This window comes from Sceloporus occidentalis, unplaced genomic scaffold (assembly GCF_023333645.1).
Source record: "Sceloporus occidentalis isolate IW3139 unplaced genomic scaffold, rSceOcc1.0.p SCAF_52, whole genome shotgun sequence".
NCBI classification, from domain to species: domain Eukaryota; kingdom Metazoa; phylum Chordata; class Lepidosauria; order Squamata; family Phrynosomatidae; genus Sceloporus; species Sceloporus occidentalis.
Window position 1 is genome coordinate 2,456,974 of NW_028317032.1, and position 20,352 is coordinate 2,477,325.

The following is a 20,352-nucleotide window of genomic DNA, read 5'->3' on the forward strand; positions in this document are numbered from 1 at the left end:
AAAAACCATTATCATAGAGTAGACCATTACGTTTCGCCGTGAAGTGAAGCCATGAATTGAGATAATTAAATACCAGGTAAAATGTCAAACTGCCCTTCACTATAGGATTAAATGTCTTTGCTCTATGTGATTGAGGGCTTCAGATTCCATCAGAAGAAGATACTTTTGAAGTGCAAAAAGTTTATGGGAGTTATTGTATTTTTTTACACATTGGCCACATTTTACGGTATCAACTTCGACTAATGATCCCATTTTTATGGGCTAAAATGGTTATATTAATTCTCTATATAAGGTTTTCAGTGCTAAAACTGTTTTTTTTTTTTTTTAAAGTTGTTAACAATGCTCATTTTGGGCCGCGGAAGCAGGCTTTAACTTGTTTGCGATCCAGTAAAATGTCAGTTTTTGAGAGTGACAATGATTTAAGATATGTTCCCAAAGTACATATTTCACGGCCAGATTGATGTGTGGATGAGAAACCCAGCTGTAATGTGTAAAAAAAAAACATTGTGAGTCTAATCTATTAGTTTTACTTGTTTACCACCAAGGGATAAGTTGGCCCCTTTCAAGAAACCATCCCTGTCCCCAGAAGCATGAGTTTCAATTGCTAAAAAATAACCTAAATATGTAAAAAGAAATAGTTCTTAATTTAAGACAGCATACTGTTTCAATGAAATTCTGTGTTTTTCTTTTTTTTTTTATATATATAAATAAGAATAATGTCTGAGGTTGCGCTAATTCAATAGAGATCACATCAGTCAATGTAAAAGACATGTAATATAATTATTAGCTCATCTGTCATAATTCACAATAAGATTTAATAAAGGAACTAATTTGTAAATGACAATGAAATTAAACCCATATTGATTCAGAAAGCTGTTCTATCCAATAAATGTTAAAGTTGCCAATGTTTTACTTTTCCTGTGGATGTTACTAAACTTTAGTCCCGTGAGTTGTAATTTCATGCACCTTTTGTAACCACAGTATTTCACAAAATACAAAAAAAAAAAGAGAAATTAATGTTCAACTGGAAACAAGGGTATAGAAATCACGTTGACACTAAGATAGCCAAATGACAATTTGCCAACTATGAATTTCATCTGTAACTAATATAGTAATACATTTTGAAATTGCTTTTTCCTTTTTAAAAATAGCAAATCTGTCAAATCCTACAATAAGACGAATGGCTTTGGGCTTTAAATACACATTTTGGTATACTGTGATTAATAGACTCTAGAACGACAACAGAAAATAAGAACACATTAATGTTTTTTAATCTCTTAATTCAGAAATGATCATTTCAAGAGCAGAGTTATTATTATTATTATTATATACAAATTATCATTATTAATAATAATAATATATAGGAAATATTATTACTATATATAGGAAGGTTATGTTTTCAAAATGGCCAAACACTCTAATACATAAACCATCTATACATTATCGTGTATTCTCTGATTTAGCTATAGAATAGCACTCCTGCTTTTCCAGAAGTCTAAACATGATCACTGGAGATGCACAAAGGTCTCGGTCATCTTTGACATATATTTGGTAATGTGAGGTTTCACAAAAACATATACAAGCAGAGGCCCTGAAGTCTAACCATTTGCAGACTATTAAAAATATTTGTTTCCAAGAGTACCATCATGTAATTGTCTTTAACAAGTAAATTAAATAATAATAATCATCATCATTGATACATTAGGTAAAGAGGGCCCTACTCACAAGCTTAAATAGGTCAGTTTATTTATTTATGCTACCATTGTCACTATCTATATTACCATACATAGGAACTCTTCAAGATCCACCTGGAGTCTGTGGGTGAAGTACCACTTCCCAGAGTCTCTGAGCCATTTTCTTGTTTCTCTAGGCATGGGAGTTGCATTTGGCCATGTCCTCTTCCTGCCCACTTCTTCTCCTGCTTCATGCCCACTTAAGACTATCAATCAATATGTTTGACTTGCCCCTCCAAAATGGAAGGCTATATAATGCTATACAAATATAATCATGAAACAAATGACCTAGTTTGTTAAGTATTTTGTATGTATGCCACAACACAAAAATATATGTGTAATAACCTAGTTAAGTATACAAATAAAAAATCAAATAGAAGTCAAAATGTATGTGGAGGCATTAGACTATTGTACAAACAAATCTAAATTAACCTAAATATTCAAAATTTAGCCGGTCTTTAAAGCATGAAAAAATATGAAACTACCAAGAAAATGACACAAAGAACAAAGAAGGAAAATAAGCATTTCTATAACTTACTCTAATAGAAGAGTCATTTTATAAACACATACATAGATGTAATATGTTTTAAAATGTTAAGACTTTCTTCCCTGTTTCAGACCTGAAAATGCATTATTAAACAATGGTTTTAAAAATGAATAGATTCCTTTTTATATGCCTATATATTTTGCTTTGTTTTCAAGTATATGACAGACCTCAATCACAGCTTCCATGTGGCCTCCTCACTTCGACACCCCCACCCCCCATGAAGGTGTCCTGTTTTGGCCATTTTAAATTTTGGGACAAGTATTACATAATCCTAATACCAGGTCTCATTTTATACTCTGTTCACTGGGTTCACAAAGTGCTGACATGATGTCATAAAACATGTAATTATATCATTTTTCACCATGTGAAAGGAAGAAAGTTGTTAAAAACAAAATATTTAAGTAAATAGGTTGAGCATATAAATAATTAACTCCTTCAAACCCAGGGGTTTTTGGTACCTCAAAGCCCAAAGCAATTTTGCCATGTTTGGGGTATGTCGGTTTAGCGATTATTCTCTGTTCCTGTGAATAGTGTACTCATGTAAACTATATATTGTTTTTTCAAGGAGAGATAGAGCTTTCGTTTGATACCATAGTTGGATGATTAGCTGAAAACTTAGAATGAGAAATTTAGTAAAAACTAGCGAAGATTAGAAAAATAAACTAATTTTTTTTTACATTTTCCCTCTGAATCCTCACAAAATTAGGTAAAGTGATGGAAAATCCCATCCAAGTTTATCAATTCAGGTGTCCTGATTTCAGAAATACCTAATTTATATAGATTTTCCAGACTTTCCCAGCACTAGGGAGCATACTATAAGGTGTACAATTTTGTATAATTTTTATGCCTATGGCTTAATGGGTTTGGGGGTTGTGAACGGGGGCAGGAGGGTTATACTGGCTAGATGTTATGCTAGGGCAATGGGATGTAAGGTTTTTTAAAGAATTTTTTTATTAGCTTTTTTTATATCTTTTTTTTTTATTTATTTTTTATAATATTTTGACTTATTGGTTACAGCACAGGAAAAAATATTTCCTGTCAATAATTATTATCAATAAAGCTGTGGTACAAATCTTATCCAATACAAGCTGTCTGTGTCTTGTTTGGGATAAGGAGAGTATTTTGGGGGACATTTTAATAAAATCCAGCAGCTCAATAACTTAATTGGGGTGTTTTGCCTTCTTTTGAATCAAAAGCTGAAAGGATAGGTAGAAGGGTTGAACTTAATCGACTTTTAGGTAGGTTTCAACCTAAATTACCATGTTACTGTGTTACTAAGGTACTTGCAAATGTATTTTTCTACTTCTCAGGATATCTTTTCATATATTTGCATATTGTAGCATTTTCTCAGGTGTTTTACCCAAGGGCAAATTGATGCAATTGTTATATCTTTTCATTGTACAGACATTGACAAAATAATTCTTCATTAAATCCCATCTGGATTACTAGAACTTCCTACTAATTGGCCTCCCCCTATCCCGCTTTTTACTGCTTCAGTCCATTATGAATACCTCTGACTATTTTTTTTTTCATCCTATCCCAATATCTTGAATATTCTTAAACATTACACTTGGAAAAATTATTTTTAAACCAGTTTAGATTGTCAGGAGTTTCCCTTGTTCACTTTTAGGAGGAATCCCTGAAGCACTTCTCATCCTTTCCTTTTTGGAATGCTTTCACAATAATAAGGGAAACATGTTTTCGTTCCCTGAAGAATATTTACTCTATTACGTGTGTACCTATTTTTAATATACCTCAAATAATAACTTAAGTAAGAAAAACAAAAGGATTATTGATGGGTAGGAAAGACAGTCATCCAACTTGATATGTTGTCACCAACCCGAACATGGTTTTTAGCCTCTCTGGTATGTCTAGAAGAACCAGGTGCTTATAGCCAGAAGCCAAATGTCTACTGAGAATCAACACACACTAAAGTTCCCACATTGACAAGTGCAGAGTAATATAGTGTAATTAGTTGGTCACAAGGGTTTCTTTATCAAATATGAAAAAAAGAAAATATCAATGAGATTTATTAGATGAATTCAATGAAATGAGTGGAAAATGGGTTATTGTAAAATGTTAAATTAATCTAATATAGCGAAAGAAATTTGTTCCTGAGCCTTTCCTTTAAATACTTTCCCATATAAAGTAAAATAGAAGCATGTAACTGTCATGTGACACAGCAGCATACACGAAACATTTAGGTTGTTGATAAATAAATATGTGATAATAAGTTGTTTCTGGGCAGGACTTTCAAAATTATTACCATGTCTAATTAAAGATAAAAAAACTTCTTAATGCGTTTCGCGTCCTGTTCCTCACTCTATCTCCTGTGGTTAGGGATGAGTGGCAAGTAAGAAAAACCCAGACACCTGTCCTATTTGGTTTTAAATGAGGGTAGGTAAATATAGCGTAATGTGGGAGAGGGCAGCCAATTGCTCCCTGACTATATAACGCTACATGACTCAGGAGCACAATACAAAATATTTAGATATTCCCCTTTCCTTTGGAAATGACCTCATACACCAAACTATGTATCGATAAAAAAGGAAAACCGTGATAATACAATTTACTAACTAGAAACCATGAGTGAGCCTCCTAGTTTTCCCAAGTGTATAAAGATATCTATGCATCAGCATTGCGATAAAGATGAGTGGCTGGTCTTCACCAAAGCAGAGGTAGGTGCCGGTAGTACAGGTCACATCGATCTTTTTATTTTCTCTGTAACGTCTGAATGTTCAGGCTCAGCACCTGACAGTTTGTATTCTCCATTGCCTTTGGGTATATGATGGAGAAGATAACACTAAGGAATATATTGGGTCAAAACTTAAAGATTAGTAATCATATGTTTGTTTGAAGAAGGGGGCCCCTCAATAAATGAGGAGCATGACTGTTGGCCTTTGCTGGGTCAATAGTCCATGTGCCCTGGGAAAGGAAAGTGACTGCAACAATGTTGCAAATTGGGATGCAAGACATTTTAGTGCAGGGTCCTACCTCAATGAGTCTGTCAGCAGAGCTTCCTATGTTGTTGTTGTTGTTGCCTGCTGTAGAAGTTTTCTTGGTTCTTGTACTCCTTGTACAAATATTCATAGCCGGACCCTTCTCATTGAAAGATCTGGTCATAGTCATAGTCTTACCCACAATTCCTGTGTCGTGTCCTCATTGGTGGTGGGGAAGGCTCAGGGCTTACAGGTTATGAGGAGTAAGAGCGAAGAGCCTAAACAGTCAAGAAATTCTGTAAATGTTTCGGTAGGTTTTCCACATTCCATTAGAATTAGATGTTTAGAAATGTATCATTTTTTTTTCTTACATCCTCTTGAATGTTATAGCTGAAAAATCTTAACCTGGCTACAGTAAAATAATTTAGTTGGAGACCGGGCTATATAACCATATATACCATTTTTTTTAGTCCACTCAGTAACGTGTTATCAAAAAAGGGATACATTTTCATGTGGGAGAGAATGTTGCTTGTAAAAGCAAGATATTGCTTTCCTGTATAACAGTGATGGCCTGGATCCAGTAAATCGCAGTAATGCATAAAGTATGATCAGATGCCAAATACAGCAAAATGAAAGAGGCATCAGCATTATCAGCAAAACATAGTGTCTTATAGCCAGCAGGAATATGTCACAACTTCAGGAAGATTTCACTATCTTTATTTTATTACACTGACCACATTCTGAGATACCGTGGGTCAGAAGGAGGTCAAAGAAAAAGTCTGCACATAACACAGCTTTTATATATATATATATATATATATATATATATACAAACACACACATATACGACGTGATATTACATTCCCATATTCTTGGGGTATATAATCTTAACTAATATTATATATATATATTTATATATTTTTATATATATTTAAGAGACACTAACAATGTATTATATGTATGTTAGATTGTTAAATTGACTGGTATTTTTTATATTTTGCGAAATATAATGAATTTCAGCTGACAGAAATTGAGAGAAAGGTGATTTTTAGGTGAAAAGTTGTTTCGCAACATTAAGTATAAATTATGAATCTTCAACGTTTTCTTTTCTTGATAGAGAAGCTGTTAGATATTCTTTATTTTATTTCAATGTATCTAGATACAAAATGCAAACATATTTTCTGATTATAAAGATAAAACATATCTGATATATGTGTGATTCATATTGTCTACTTGATTTAATGATTTTTTTTTATTTTATTTTATATTTTCTTAAGATAAGTTCAGGTAACATGAGGAGATAGAGCTTATACAAACATCATGGCCATTGGGATTTCTTTTTTCCCTGCCAAACTAAGATAAAGGTAAAAAACAAGACATAATGATGATTGGTAGCGCTCTTTTTCTTAGGTGAAACATGTGATGTTTTTGGCCCAACTTGCAGTGCAAAGGTGCTCCTTATAGGCCAGCATCAACCTTTTAAATATTTCTTACTTGTCCCTACTCCAATAATCTTGCATTTCCCGAGCTATTCCAGAAGGAGGGGAGTGGGGGGAATACCCTGTCAGAATTCTTACTTGCCATGTAGGAGTCTATGATTCCTGGCCAAAGTACGGATCAACTTTTTGAAACAAAGTCAGAGTTGCTCCCACTTAGATAGCCTTCAATGGTATTGGCAAAAGAAGATCAACTGTCATGACGACTTGGATAGAAGACAACTCAACAACAAGACCACATGTGAAGGACAGACCTGTCTGGTAAGAAAATAAATTAGAATTTACTATGATTGTCATTGATGCTTGCTCTGTAGGGGCCTGACTGCTCCTGACACATGGAAGTGTCCTACTTTTTATTAATTGATTTATATATGTATAGTGGGCAAACAAGACATGGCAAGAAGTGCATGACATAGTGATTTTGACTGTCATCTAGGATTGTTTTGTATGCCTCCAAACATTTAATTTATTTTTGTTTTAAGTTCATCTTTGTTTTAGGGGGTTGTTAGAACGGGGCTGAAGGATGATCTTTATTAAAAAACTGATTAATAACTAAATAAGAATGTACTTTATTTATAGTTTACATTACATTTTACTTATACAGCACTCTTTAACTGGTTAGCACTACAGTGATACAACATCAATCATACCTTAAAATTGACATGATAAAAATTGTTGATAACATTAACCCACATTAGTTACTAGACTTGTGCATTCGTCTTCGGGCGAACATGAAAACGAGCACGAAGAGGCCGTTTTTTTGTTCGTTCCGAAGGAACGTAGAACAGAATACAGTGCCGGCAAACCGTAGGCGAAGACGAAGACTCACAATCACGAAGAATCGAAGATTCTTCGTGATCGTCTTCGTTTTTGCCGCGCAACCGCCAAAATTTCAAACAGGAGTGAGCTGATCCTCGTCTGTCCAATCAGCTCACTCTTGTGACGTAACGCTAAGGGTCTCGTCCAATGCCTGTGCTGCTGTTTTTTGAATTCTGAAGGCGCCTTTATAAGACCAGAGCTTGCCTGAGAGATCCATTCATTTTTCGCTGTGACTGCTTTGGCAACACTGCTGTGCTGCATCCGAGCGTTACAGAGAGAGATTGTTCTGTTCTGTGTGAGACTGGTAAGCCTTAGCCTGCCATTTCTCACTGTGTACTTCATCCTCACTTCAGTGCTACTTAATTAATATATTTAATAATAATAATTTGATTAATTTAATTTTTTTAACTCAACTTTAGTGTAAGTGCTGTTGAGTTGACAGTGCACCCAGTGCCTCAGTGGCACTGGGGTGCCCTTGCCCTGGGCTGGCACTAGTGCCTATTGCCTGTCCTGCTTAAATAAATTAAATAGAATTTATAAATTACAATTTAATAGAATCTATAATTTAATAGTTCATTATAATATTATATATATATATATATATATTTGTCAGTCATATATATATATATATACTATAGTATACTAGTGTAGAGTGTACTGTAGACATTCATCTACTAGTGTCTAATTTAAAATCAGTAATATTAATTAATATAATTAATAATTGAATTCATTATAAAATTATATATATATTTGTCAGTTATAGTTAGTAATAGTATACTAGTGTAGAGTGTACTGTAGACATTCAGAACATCTACTAGTGTCTAATCTAAAATCAGTAATATCAATAATTCTCTAATTCTTTCTTATCTTAATAGTTAATTAAATTAGCTATAAATAAAAGTAATAATATTAATTAATTACTACTAGCGTATAGTTCAGCTAATCTTATTAGTACTGGTGCTGCAGCTCTATAGTTTGTGCTTTGTTTTAGCAACAGTAAGAGACCAAGTCAATTTTTCTTAATTAATCTTTCATTTTATTTCATTTGTTTTGCTCACCTCAGTCCATCAGTGAAGTGAACTTGTTGGGCTAGTGAGTGCAGCCGCATAAGTGCTGTGTTTTTTTTTGATCAGCAAGCAGTGACGTTAACTGTTTTGCAAAGATTTTCTCATTTATTTTACATTTTATTTCAATTTTATTAAAAGTACCCTTAGTGTTTTGCTCACCTCAGTCCATCAGTGAAGTGAACTTGTTGGGCTAGTGAGTGCAGCAAGCAGTGAAGATAACTGTTTTGCTGTGACATTTTATTTTATTTCTAATTCTTTTCAAGAAAAATTGACTGTGACGAGCTGTACTAAGCAAAGCTTCAAGCTACTAGCTGTAGTACTAAAATAATTCTAATCTTCTTTAATCTTAATCTATAATATATTATAAATAATAATATTCTAATTCATAATCTATAATATAAGTAATTCTAATTCTAAATTCTAATTCATAATCTATATTCTTCTATCTATAATACATAATATATAAGTAAATTAGTTCTAATCTATTAATATTATATAACTTAATATTAATTAATAAATCATATACTGAATCTGATTTAACCTCACTTTAGCTTAGTGGGTTTGAGAGCGTCTGCCTAGAGGTAGACTTATAGTAAGGAAATATAGCTTTAGGCTAGCATAGTGGTAGGCTAAGCTCTTAGGTCCGTGTAAATTCAAATTAAAAATAAAATACTGCTAGTTATTAAATAGTTAATCTTGAGTTAATAATTTCAATAACTTTAGGATTTTGGCAGATTGCACACAGCACAGTGCAGTAGTGCATAGTTTTACTTTTTAAGCAGTAGCACTGAAGAGAACTTCCTCTAATTTTTTTGTCTTTAATTCGTTTTTCCTTTTTTTTATTTTTATTTTTTTATTTTTTTTTTTATAGTTTTTTAAACACTACACTACACTACACTACACTACACTACACACACAACACAAAATTTGAAATGGATCCTCCTTTTGGGACTAAGGAGGGACAAGCTCCATCTACCACCACCACCACCACCACCAGCACCACCACCAGCACCACCACCAGCTCTAAGATGCAGCCTTTGCGTCAGTCTAGTCGGCCAAGTAGGCCAAGCTCTCGCTTATCATTTGGGGAAGCATTGCTTGAAGGATCATCAAGTAAAGGAAAGGCACCAAAAGCAGGCAGTAGTAGTGCGGCTAGGCCCACAAGCTCTATGGTTTTTTACGGAAAGCCTAAAGCACCAGAAGCACGTTCAAAGTTAAAGGGTAGCACAAGTAGTACCAGCCCAGTGACTAAAAAGAAGTGCCTTTTGCCCCAAGCAGCATCTTCCCCATCCACCAGCAGCATGCAAGGTACCAAGCAGAGCCAAATTAGCAGCAAGACTCAGAGGGGTCCCAAACCAAAGCGATCTCATTCCTTTGTAGGGAAAACCACCACCACCACCACCCCCGCCTCTACCACCACTAGTGCTGCGCCTACTGTTCCCACTGGTACCGCCACGCCATGTCCTCCTAGTACCTCTAGCAAGCCACCAAGTCCTTACAAAATTTTTGTAAAGACAGTTAGAGAGAGGGCTACACATAGTGGAACTCCACCTAGCGAGGTAGCAGAGGAGCCTGAGACTGAGAGGCCAAGTGCAGAGTCTATTCTTCCTGCTCGCACTACTACTAGTCACGAGTCTCACGACGATATCAGTCTTAGCTCCAGCCTAGCAGGAATTCCATTCGATCTGGCTAATGAAGAGCTAGACTATGAGCCAGAGGAAGTAGAGGAGATGAGTGGTCAGGAATCAGATTCCTCAGGGAGCAGTGTCCAAATGACTAGTGCACAATTTTCCCCTGAGCCTCCACCTTCTCCGCTACGATCATCACCATCACCACCACCAGCAGCAGCAGCAAAACCTAGCAAATCTAAAGCAATTAGCAGTCCCACTATGGCCAGTACTGTTACCACCAGTCCCACCACCACTAGTTCTGCCTCTGTTCATCCACCCCGAGCAGTAAGAGCAGCACCCAAGGCACACTCCAAGGCTATGCGCGCCCCAATTTGGGAGCACTTTGAAAATGTTGAAGAAGGGCGCTATGGAAAGTGCAAACATTGTGGGAAGCTAATAAGCAGAGGGAAAGTGTCTGGCCATTTTACCAGTGCTAGCATGAAGCATCACCTCAGCACTCAACACAACGCTGTGCTATTGGGGAAAGATGCAGAGGTAAAACTTAGTGCAGGCAGCATAGCTGGTGGCCGTGGAAAAACCCCAACAGCTTCTTCTTCTGAGCCAATAGCAGCAGCAGCAGCAGCAGCAGCAACTAGTGCTGGCAGCCAGAGACCAAGGCAGGTTGGAGCACTGCATGCCCAGCCCACCCTGGAAGAATTTGGGGCATTCCACTCCAAGAGAACGATGCCCAAACAGCAGGCCAATAAAGTAACGCGACTTATTGGTCAGTTCATTGCTGTTGGAGGGGCATCCTTCTCCATGATTGAAGGGGAGCCTTTCAAACAATTGATGGCGGCTGTGGCTCCACAATACACAGTTCCGTCACGTTCCACTTTCAGCAGGAACATTGTCCCCTCGCTGTATCGGTCCTGTGTTGCAGCAGTGAAAGAGGAGCTTTCCAAGGCTGCTGGTCAGTGTGTTCATTTCACTACAGATTTGTGGAGTGCACCTAGCGCCCAGCATGCCTTTCTTTCTTTGACAGCACACTGGTGGCAGCCCGGTGTGTCTAAGGAAGTTGCTGCAGCAGGCTACCGATCATTCCTTCTCCATGCAGAAGTGATGGATGAAAAGCACACTTCCCAAAATATTCTGCATGCGATTAGGAAAATGTTTAGCCTTTGGGTGGGAGCAGAGGCGGGCACCAATGTTGAAGTTGGTTTTGTGGTAACTGACGGAGGTGCCAATATGGTGAAAGCGCTGCGAGATGGTCATATTGTTGGTGTGCGCTGTGCAGCCCACATCATCCATCTTGTAGTGAAGGCAGCAATGTCAGAAGGAACTAATGTGGCAGCAGTAGTTCTGTCCCGCTGCAGAAAGATCGCTGGGCACTTTCACCATAGTGTTAAGGCTAGCCAACTTTTGAGGGAAGAGCAGGCGAGGTCAGGTCTTCCCGTACACTGCCTACGTCAGGATGTCAGTACACGGTGGAACTCCACGTTAGACATGCTAGAGAGGATTTTGGAGCAGCAGAGGGCAATCCATAATCTTGCCTCAGAGCACAATATTGGGATTACCTCTCCATTGAATAGGGAGGATTGGACAGTGATCGCCCAGCTAGTGGCAGTCCTTAAACCATTCAGGGATGCCACAGAAAATTTAAGCTCAAACACTGCCAGTCTGGCCCAGGTAATCCCTGTGTTCTCCCATCTAGGCAGCAAGATGGATGTGTTCCTTGGAAACCGTGAGGCTGTTCAAGGTGGCACTCTACATCCTGACGTAGCAGCCATAGTCAGGAAGCTGAAGGATCTGCTAAAAGTACACCTTCGCAAGCGAATGGAAGAGAGTCCCGAAATGATGCTAGCGTGCCTTTGTGATCCAAGAATTAAGGGAAAGCTAGCTTTGAAATTCAATGTTCTCAGTAGCTACCGGGAGCAATTGGTCAACAAGGTGCGTGACTGGCAGCGTAAAATGGGAATGCTGTCCGAGGAGGGTGAGGTGCAGGAGGAGGAAGAGATGATGTGGTCTGCTACCCCTAGCAGCAGCATCAGCAGCAGTGCCACAAGCAGCACAACACAGCTGAGTGGAGCAGCTGCGTTTTGGGAAGAGGCACTTGGCAGTATAGTTGGACCATCTGACAGAGCTAGCAGCAGAAAGGAGAGTAGTGCTGCTGAAATGGTCAAACTTTACCTCTGTGAAGTTCCTTCTGCTCCTAATGTTGATCCTCTTAGCTACTGGGATGAAAAGAAGAGTGTGTGGCCTGCACTCTCATGGGTTGCGCAGCAGCTTCTATCATGTCCGCCAACCACTGTTCAAAGTGAGCGCGTGTTTTCTATGACTGGAAACATACTGAGTCCACAGCGCTCACGCATGGCACCTCATCTGATGGAGCAGATTGCCTTTCTTAAATTCAATCTGCCCAAATTGGGTTACCCAGCTCTTAGCTTGGAAAGTTAAATTTTTTCTCTCTAATGTTTAAGGTAGTTTCTCCCCCTGGTTGCACTTGCTGCGGTGTGGCAATGCCTGCTACCTCCGCTGGTGTAGCCAATTTACGCTAGGGCCTAGTGTCTGAGCTCTGTAAGTCCGCTCCCAAACGCCTAGGACTGACAGTCTTTGGATGCTTTGCCCTGGGGTGAAACAGGTGAGTGGGTCGTCAATTGCCCACTCATTCACCTTTTTCCGTTTCCAACGCTGCTGCTGGTGGTGGTGCCAGTATCTTTTGCCAGTTCGCTTCCTGGCTGAAATCATGCCTCAGATGTCCCTAATGGAAAGGGTAGTTTCTCCCCCCTGGTTGCACTTGCTGCGGTGTGGCAACGCCTGCTACCTCCGCCGGTGTAGCCAGCTTACGCTAGGGCCTTGTGTCTGAGTTCTGTAGGTCTGCTCCCAAACGCCAAGGACTGACAGTGCTTGGATGCTTTGCCCTGGGGTGAAACAGGTGAGCGGGTCGTCAATTGCCCACTCATTCGCCTTTCCCAATTCTGCTGCTGCTGGTGGTGGTGCCAGTGTCTCTCTTCAATGCCAGTTCGCTTCCTGGCTAGTGTCATGCCTCGAATGTCCCTGATGGTAAGGGTAGTTTCTCCCCCCTGGTTGCACTTGTTGCGGTGTGGCAACGCCTGCTACCTCCGCCGGTGTAGCCAGCTTACGCTAGGGCCTTGTGTCTGAGTTCTGGAAGTCCGCTCCCAAACGCCAAGGACTGACAGTTTTTGGATGCTTTGCCCTGGGGTGAAACAGGTGAGCGGGTCGTCAATTGCCCACTCATTCGCCTTTTCCAATGCTGCTGCTGCTGCTGCTGGTGGTGGTGCCAGTGTCTCTTCTCTGCCAGTTCGCTTCCTGGCTAGTGTCATGCCTCAAATGTCCCTTATGGTAAGGGCAGTTTCTCCCCCCTGGTTGCACTTGCTGCGGTGTGGCAACGCCTGCTACCTCCGCCAATGCAGCCAGCTTACGCTAGGGCCTTGTGTCTGAGCTCTGGAAGTCCGCTCCCAAACGCCAAGGACTGACAGTGTTTGGATGCTTTGCTCTGGGGTGAAACAGGTGAGTGGGTCGCCAATTGCCCACTCATTCGCCTTTCCCAATTCTGCTGCTGCTGCTGGTGGTGGTGCCAGTGTCTCTTCGATGCCAGTTCGCTTCCTGGCTAGTGTCATGAATCAAATGTCCCTAATGGTAAGGGCAGTTTCTCCCCCCTGGCTGCCTCTGTCTGCGGTGTGGCAACGCCTGCTACCTCCGCCGGAGTGGCCAGCTTACGCTAGGGCCTTGTGTCTGAGCTCTGGAAGTCTGCTGCCAAACGTCTAAGACTGACAGTGTTTGGGTGCTTTGCCCTGGGGTGAAACAGGTGAGTGGGTCGCCAATTGCCCACTCATTCGCCTTTCCCATTTTTCAATGCTGCTGCTGGTGGTGGTGGTGGTGCCAGCATCTCTTCTCTGCCAGTTCGCTTCCTGGCTAGAGTCATGCCCAAAATGTCCCTAATTGTAAGGGCAGTTTCTCCCCCCTGGCTGCCTCTGTCTGCGGTGTGGCAACGCCTGCTACCTCCGCCGGAGTGGCCAGCTTACGCTAGGGCCTTGTGTCTGAGCTCTGGAAGTCTGCTGCCAAACGTCTAAGACTGACAGTGTTTGGGTGCTTTGCCCTGGGGTGAAACAGGTGAGTGGGTCGCCAATTGCCCACTCATTCGCCTTTTCAATGCTGCTGCTGGTGGTGGTGCCAGCATCTCTTCTCTGCCAGTTCGCTTCCTGGCTAGAGTCATGCCCAAAATGTCCCTAATGGTAAGGGCAGTTTCTCCCCCCTGGCTGCCTCTGTTTGCGGTGTGGCAACGCCTGCTACCTCCGCCGGAGTGGCCAGCTTACGCTAGGGCCTTGTGTCTGAGCTCTGGAAGTCTGCTGCCAAACGTCTAAGACTGACAGTGTTTGGGTGCTTTGCCCTGGGGTGAAACAGGTGAGTGGGTCGCCAATTGCCCACTCATTCGCCTTTTCAATGCTGCTGCTGGTGGTGGTGCCAGCATCTCTTCTCTGCCAGTTCGCTTCCTGGCTAGTGTCATGCCTCAAATGTCCCTAATTGTAAGGGCAGTTTCTCCCCCCTGGCTGCCTCTGTCTGCGGTGTGGCAACGCCTGCTACCTCCGCCGGAGTGGCCAGCTTACGCTAGGGCCTTGTGTCTGAGCTCTGGAAGTCTGCTGCCAAACGTCTAAGACTGACAGTGTTTGGGTGCTTTGCCCTGGGGTGAAACAGGTGAGCGGGTCGCCAATTGCCCTCTCATTCGCCTTTCCAATTTTTCAATGCTGCTGGTGGTGGTGGTGGTGGTGGTGGTGGTGCCAGCATCTCTTCTCTGCCAGTTCGCTTCCTGGCTAGAGTCATGCCCAAAATGTCCCTAATTGTAAGGGCAGTTTCTCCCCCCTGGCTGCCTCTGTCTGCGGTGTGGCAACGCCTGCTACCTCCGCCGGATTGGCCAGCTTACGCTAGGGCCTTGTGTCTGAGCTCTGGAAGTCTGCTGCCAAACGTCTAAGACTGACAGTGTTTGGGTGCTTTGCCCTGGGGTGAAACAGGTGAGTGGGTCGCCAATTGCCCACTCATTCGCCTTTTCAATGCTGCTGCTGGTGGTGGTGCCAGCATCTCTTCTCTGCCAGTTCGCTTCCTGGCTAGTGTCATGCCTCAAATGTCCCTAATTGTAAGGGCAGTTTCTCCCCCCTGGCTGCCTCTGTCTGCGGTGTGGCAACGCCTGCTACCTCCGCCGGAGTGGCCAGCTTACGCTAGGGCCTTGTGTCTGAGCTCTGGAAGTCTGCTGCCAAACGTCTAAGACTGACAGTGTTTGGGTGCTTTGCCCTGGGGTGAAACAGGTGAGTGGGTCGCCAATTGCCCACTCATTCGCCTTTTCAATGCTGCTGCTGGTGGTGGTGCCAGCATCTCTTCTCTGCCAGTTCGCTTCCTGGCTAGTGTCATGCCTCAAATGTCCCTAATTGTAAGGGCAGTTTCTCCCCCCTGGCTGCCTCTGTCTGCGGTGTGGCAACGCCTGCTACCTCCGCCGGAGTGGCCAGCTTACGCTAGGGCCTTGTGTCTGAGCTCTGGAAGTCTGCTGCCAAACGTCTAAGACTGACAGTGTTTGGGTGCTTTGCCCTGGGGTGAAACAGGTGAGTGGGTCGCCAATTGCCCACTCATTCGCCTTTTCAATGCTGCTGCTGGTGGTGGTGCCAGCATCTCTTCTCTGCCAGTTCGCTTCCTGGCTAGAGTCATGCCCAAAATGTCCCTAATGGTAAGGGCAGTTTCTCCCCCCTGGCTGCCTCTGTTTGCGGTGTGGCAACGCCTGCTACCTCCGCCGGAGTGGCCAGCTTACGCTAGGGCCTTGTGTCTGAGCTCTGGAAGTCTGCTGCCAAACGTCTAAGACTGACAGTGTTTGGGTGCTTTGCCCTGGGGTGAAACAGGTGAGCGGGTCGCCAATTGCCCACTCATTTGCCTTTCCCATTTCCTTTTCCATTTCATTATTTTCCTTCTGATACACAACCAACCAAACATAACACACACAATAACACATATAACACATATAACACACAGTGACATCACACATAACACACATACACACACACTTACAACGCACAAAACACAAGGACCTTTTCCTTGTTATTTGCCCTGGCCTTCACTCACTAATAGCATTACATTAACACTATAACTCACACTTCACCCTATAACATTTTTCCATCCACATACCTGCCAACAGACCCAACTTTTTCAGGGACAGTCCTGCTTTTTTCCAGTCCTGTCCCATCTAATTTAGCTAAACTAGGTATGCAAAATGCAAATACACATAGGTAGTTATAGCTCGGTAGGTAACGCTACTATAAACATTTAATAAATATAATCAAGTACTAAATAATAAATCTAACTTTAAAATACATTTAAATAAACCCCTATTTTTTTTTTTAAAAAAACATTAAAATTAAATTATTATTATTTAGACATAATCCATCTTTAACCAAACCAGTGCACTGCTACTAATCTTAAACATAACCGTACATTAACCCTAAGCTATTTTTTAGTTCTTGTCCAACATTTTTCCATCAGCATACCTGCCAACACACCCAAGATTTTGGTGGACAGTCCTGCTATTTTCCAGTCCTGTCCAATAAGTAAGTTGGGTTGTTGCAAAGTATGCCATTGTAAATAGGTAGCAAATGTTAGGCATGTAAAGTGGTCCAAAATCAATTTAAAAATGTAAAATATTCCCTATTCTTTTATTAAACATCTATGGACAGTACACCTCGGTATGTGTGTGCAACTCTATTGGTCGTTTCGGCAGGGGGCTCGCCTGCCATCAACGAATGAAGTGCATTCTGCAGTTCTGCAATTCACTCGTTGATGCCAGACCAGCCCCCTGCCGAAACGACCAATAGAGCTGCACACACGTACCTTCACGGCAGCTGCTGCTGCTGTGATGTGTTATTAACCCCGTATTAACCCCTGCTAGGCAACCAGGAGGAAAACGAAGATTAAACGAGCACGAAGAATGTCCGCGAATATTCGCCCGAAGAGAAGACAGGAACGGGCGAATATTCGCGGAATACGAAGATTTTTTTTCCCCGAAGACGAGCACGAAGACGAACACGAAGAGCCCCCTGGTGCCCAAGTCTATTAGTTACCAGTACAGGAGGAGAGGAGGCTTACAATCCTATACATTATGCTGTTTGTTCTCACTTTATTGTGCTATTGCGTTATTCAGGGCTGTATAATACAGTCATATACTCAACAAAAGGAAAAGAAGGATGGATGGATTTAGGTCAAGAAGAGAACAGCTTCTCTTAAAGAGGGATAGTTGGGATGTATGGTATAGGCGGCGAACATGATTAGCCAATCCTATGGTGGTTCAGTATGGTGCTTCAGTATGGGAATATGGAACATATCCGACAAAACACCTGACGTCTCAGTAAAATTGGTACCAAAGTAAGTTAAAACTGGCTAATGTTAAAAAAGACATTTGTAACCCCATACCCCTCAATATTTCAGACATTCAAGTTACTTGTGTTGGACGGTGTGACAAGAGGTATGGGAAAGTGGGACCAACTCCAGGAGTGGGTGGCATTGTCCTGGAAGTAAGGGGAGGCTTGGACTCCAGCCTTGCATATATAGCATCCTTGCGATGCTAGTGTAGCATCGTGGGTAGACAAACCTGCAACACACACAGAACTCTGCTTATTATTCACCTCCTTGAGCCAACCAGGGATGATCAGAGGATCTCCCCAACCAGCCCAAGCACAACAATGGGGCAGCTAGCTGGAAGAGTGGCCAAAGATCAGGACTTCCATTTGTCCTCTGATCATCTGCCACTGATTATGCCTTCCTATGTCCAGATTACAGGTCTCCTGTTCTCCTCTTTGGTCTCTGCCTGTGTCACACAGACATCCTAACATGGAAAAGAGAGATGTATACATTGTGTACATCAATATTTAAAGCAAACATATGGCAAACAAATGACTTGTTAATTGGATAAGTGTCCATATGTACAAGTGCATTCTATGATGTAAGGATGCTTGGGATTCCATAGGGCAATGCAAGTGCGCTTACGCATTACATTGTCAGATGCTGAACACTTTTTGTAGGAATTACTATTACTCCACACACACCAAAAAAGGCATCTTGTGTTATAGTGTATAAAGTGTATTCCTACATAACTGGGGAACTTTAATAACCGCCGTGTCTTGTTTTAGAAAAAAAACATCATTTTATTTATTGAACTTATCTATATTGCTAACTTATAACAGCACAGATGCAGGTGCTTGGATGTTTAGTTTTGGAACGGCTCCAACGACTTCCAAAATCTGCTTCGGCTTTTGAGTTACTGTCTTTACTCTAAAATAATAAGCTCTGGGATTTTACAGACTCTGTATTATTTTTAGGTAAGAAAACATTGTAAAGTTCATGTTTTATTGTTTCTTGCAGTTGTATAAATTGCATTTGGCCCAAAAAGATGTGAGTCCTACTGTGTGAACTGGGATCCTAGAATGTTGATTTTCCTTTAGTTATAAACAATGAGATGATATGCTATACAAGGTCACGGTTTTCCACTGTAGATCAAAACATAGAGCTTGCATTTAATAACAAAATTGCATATATCACGAACATTTCGTACTGCATGAGGCAGATATTAAATTACACCACACAGCAAGTGATATCCTTTAAATATATCACACGTAGTAATATATAGTTTGATTAAATGTTAAAGTATTAAAACCATTCAGAGGTAATGAAACAGCTACTGGGGAAAACTATCCAAAGTGTGAAGGTATTTTAAAATGAAGTGTTAAAACACATTAATCTTTCCATCTCAAGATTACTTAAACTGTGTCTCAAGTAACGTCCTATGATAAATGAATAAAACATGAAAATATGCCTGAAACCACTACAAAAAGAAGCTATGTAAATGCAATAAATTCTTGGCTAGATCAGCCAATTGAAAGTGTGCAGATGTTATGGGAACCTTTGTATGAATCCAATATTTGGGTACGGCAAACATCATACTTGTTTCATAGAATAAAGCTTCTTGCCAACAAATAGAATCAGGTTTGGTCTAATTAAATATGTTTTATAATGCATGTAAGAGCTATGGTGTTGGCGGCAAAAAAAGGCAAAGTGGTCGAAGTGATAATTAAAACAAGTATTTTAATAAATGAGGAAAACTCTGGTCCCCTAGACCTCACTAACCAAGGATGGGGGGCAACAATTGCTTACCCTCTGATAAAGGAATTAGCCATTAGCGATATAGAGACCGTCTATATTTGCACATTCTCTTGCTTCACCTTGTAAGATGGGGTTAAAATGGAATAAATCACCTTGTGGAAGACACAAAGCCTATCCTGCACTCACCTTTTGACTCTGGGGCCATTGGGACTGGGGGTCAAAATGTAAACCTCCTCCCTCTCCCATCCCTTGGCCATTGGGATGGAGAGAGGATTATAGTAAAATAAATCTTTTTTAAAGCACAGGCTGCACCCATGACCCATGCTGCTCCCCTTTTTCTCCACCCACTGTACTGTGGAAATGAAAGGGTTAACAGTCTCCGATTTGCCCCACTGCCTCTAAGTCTCTGTAGTTTTTTAACACGCAACTCATTTTCTTAATTTTTTTTTTGCATACAGGAGAATATCTACTGAATATCAATATTATTTCAGGTTACTTAAGTAAAACAGATTTATTGTACTTGAGATAGCCGTTACAGAAAATGTTTATGATATTCAATGAATGTCTGGATACTTGCTACTGTCATAACTATTCTGCTGGGATACATTTAGCTTCCTGCTTTATTTTATGTAATAGATGATTTTGACAAATTTTTACTTTCACTGTGTGTATAATATATATAGGTATAAATATATATATATATATATAGGTATAAATATATATATATATATATATATATGTATATATATATATATATATGTATATATATATATATATATATGTATATATATATATATATATATATGTATATATATATATATATATATATATATATATATATATATATATATATATTATGTGAGTATCCGTTTCCTGGCTCCAAGGATATTCACAAATTACAGTTTTATCTTAGAACATAAAATCCAATTCCCCCATCCCAATAGATATTTCAGTTTGTAAATATTAATCCATGCATTCGACATCTTTTGGAAAG